General features: G+C 36.2%; 1 long non-coding RNA gene across 1 annotated transcript in view; it reads right to left on the bottom strand.

Moving 5' to 3' along the window:
• Positions 1-2,977, bottom strand: part of LOC110595555 — an 8,710-nt gene extending 5,733 nt beyond the window's left edge. Inside the window, exon 1 of the long non-coding RNA XR_002481912.1 lies at positions 2,824-2,977. This is a non-coding gene — a long non-coding RNA (uncharacterized LOC110595555). The remainder of the gene's footprint in view (positions 1-2,823) is intronic.
• Positions 2,978-3,347: the final 370 nt, after the last annotated feature.

Here is a 3,347-nt window from a genome sequence, read left to right as displayed (position 1 = left end):
TGAAGGTTTTTTAAAAAAAAAAAAAAAAAAAAAAAAGAAAGAAACAGAAAAAGAAATACCTTGGCATCTTCTTACCCAGAGAAGTGAAAGATCTCTACAATGAAAACTACAAAACACTGCCCAAAGAAGTCAAAACTGACACAAATGGAAAAATATTCCATGCTCATGGATTGGAAGAATCAACATTGTTAAGATATACATCCTACCCAAAGCAATCTACAGATTCAATGCTATACCTATTAAATTACCAACATCATTTTTCTCTGACCTGGAAACAACAATAAAGAAATTCACATGGAAACATAAATGACCACGAATAGCCAAAACAATCCTCAGCAAGAGAAACAAAGCAGGAGGTTTCACACTTCTAGACTTTAAACTTAATTATAAGGCTACAATAATCAAAACAACCTGTTACAAGAACAGGATATAGACCAATGGAACAGAACAGAGATTCCAGAAGTAACCAACCCCTCTTGAACAAAGCCTCCACTAACAGCTTTGTTAATCCAGATCTAATAAAGAAATACTTTCTTGTAAAAGTAAACTGTACAAAAAATAGTTCAAAAGACAAACTCCAATTACTTCCACTTCTAGCCAAGGTGAAGTAATAGAGACTAGCTCACAATTCTTCCTGAAACAACCCAAAAATAAATAACATAAAACCAGACAAAATATGAGTCCATGGATTTCAAGATACTGGACATCAGACAACAAAGGAGAATAATTTTGGAAAGATGAGGAAAAGACAAAACAAGCGCCATCATGGCCCCAGTTTATTGCTTGAAAAAGGTTCTGTATCCTGACTCAAGAAAAGGGAACCCAGGAACAAAGTACCATGAGTTGAGGAGACAGAACTGAAAGTTTTGAGAGAACAATGGTGCCAGAGTTTGCAAATCAGAATACTGGTGAGGAGAAAACTTCCCAGAGAGAAAACACCACAGATCAGGAGAGGGTCCACCTCAAGAATTCAGTCATGCTAGTGAGGAATCTACCCGAAGCTGGATCTTGCCTTCCCCTAGGCAGCATGATTTGATGATTGGCACAAGTGAGACAGAAGTCTAAGGGAGCAACTACTTCATCCTAACATATCGGCGCTCTTAAGGACATTATTCACTCTAGAACTCCTTGAAGTATTGGTCAAAGCCTTGTTAGGGCTGCATTGTGTGCTTTGACCCTTCCTCTGCCCAATCTTGCCTCCTTCCCCTTCATTTCATGAGTAATGATCTTGAATACGTACCTTGCATGGAGCATCCACTCTGCAACAGTGGGAGACAAATTCAGCATGACAGTTAGTTTGAATGTGGCTTGAGCAACTATGTAGGTAGTGATGCAAAATCACTTTGCGAAAAACAGGCTGAGTGTCTGAATGTGAGACATGGAAATAAAGAGTCGGTTTGATTATGTTATGTTTAAGATGTGTATTAAATATCCAAATGGAGCTATGAAGATAGCTATCCGATTCTAGACCTCAAGGAATCAGAGCCAGGGATAAAAATATGAGCATTATTAGCATTCAGACAGAATTTAAAGCCATGAAACTGGATGGAAAGAGTCTTTCAAACAGCTTGTGAACACACTAGAGGCCTCAGAGGTACTAGAACATATTTAGTTGGAATGAAAGGAGTTCCTAATTACATGAGCTTTGAAAAACACTGAGTTTTCTGGGATAATCACATTGTACGTTTATTATCAAGGCAAAGGTTTTGAGAAGTCCTATAATAAAGAAACCTATTGGGTCTGTTATACCTAGCGTTCTCATTTTTATTTTCTATAGAAACTTTTTTGTAAGGGTACATTTATTACAATTTTTGCCCTTGAATAACAGCTTAAAATTGATCTAAGCTAAAAGTCTACCCTAGAATTTTCATTTTGATTCAGATATACATTGCAAAAGTTAGAAGACTACATTTTAAAATCTCATGTTTGCTTAAGGTGACCTTGAACAATGCAGGAGTTGGGGCACTAACTCCCCTCATGCAGTCAAAAAAACTGCCATGTAACTTTTAACTTCCCCAAAACTTAACTCCAATTATCTACTGTTGACTAGAAGCTTTACTGATAACATAAACAATCAATTAGCATATACAATGGGGAACAACAAAAAAAAAAGAATTATCTTTTGTTGGGGCAGTCCCTTGTAGTACAGGCTTCCCCCGCTAGGTAAGTGTTGTAAGAACCCATTGCTATCAATGTACCAGCTGGCATTGTGAGAGGCTGTGTTCTGCCACAGTGAAATTTTATTATTATTATTATTATTATTATTATTATTATTATTATTATTTTGGAGATTATTTCAAAAATGTTGCCCATTTTGTGATGGGTGATTTACAAGCATACCTGCTCACACTGTGCTGAGTGTTCAGCAGGATTTGATCAAAAACAGCATGACCCCCCTGCCTTGCCCTCCCTATTCACCTGAACCTGCCCCTAGTGGCTTTTTCGTTTGTTCCTTGTATGAAAAAAGTCCTCAAAGGGAAATGTTTTGCCAGTGTGGAAGAGGTGAAACAAAAAATGGCAGAAACACTAAAAGGCATCATAATTGATGAGTTCAAAAACTGTTTTGAGCCGTGGAAAAAGCATCTCAATAGGTGTATTATATCACATGGAAAGTACTTTGAAGGTGAGAATCAAGTTGAGACATGTAAGAATAAGTTTAAACATGTGAGAACAAATATACAATTTTTAATAAATAAATTCTGGATTTTTTGGGTCCCCTCATATTTTGTTATATGCATTATATCTTATATGCATTTTATACTGTATTCTTATAATAAAGCAAACTATTTTTGTTAAATCATAAGGAAAAGCAAATATATTTACTATTCATTAAGTGAAAGTAGACCACCATAAATTCTTCATAAAGGTCTTCATCTTTGTTGTCTTCATTTTGAGTAGACTATGGAGAAGGAAGAAGACAAGGAGTTGGTCTTGCTGTCTCAGGAGTTCCAGAGGTGGAAGAAAATTCTTGTATAAGTGGACCCTGCAATCCAAACATTTGTTGTTCAAGAGTCAACCGTATCCATTTAAGACAGTGCCTTTTCATCTGTACTTTTCAAAACTAAAACTCTATAATTTCCCAACTTTGATATTTACTGATTTTGTTTTTCTTTTATTCTCCATCATCAAAACTGAGCCAGATAAGATTTCTAAAAATGAAAGAGAATAATCCAAAGATAAACACTGAGATTTTGTGGACAGAGCACTGTCCTAGCAGTCATAGTACCCAAGAATGGGCTCTGCCTCTAACCGGTTATGAAATCCTGGCCAACTAAAACCTCTGGATCTCAGTTTACTCATTATAGAAAGAAGAAGGTGAGCAGATGAACTTTAAGGTTTCTTCTAGC

Source organism: Carlito syrichta, unplaced genomic scaffold, assembly GCF_000164805.1.
Source record: "Carlito syrichta isolate Samal-C Ts95f unplaced genomic scaffold, Tarsius_syrichta-2.0.1 Scaffold302715, whole genome shotgun sequence".
Classification (NCBI taxonomy): domain Eukaryota; kingdom Metazoa; phylum Chordata; class Mammalia; order Primates; family Tarsiidae; genus Carlito; species Carlito syrichta.
This window is presented reverse-complemented; position numbering and strand designations above follow the sequence as displayed.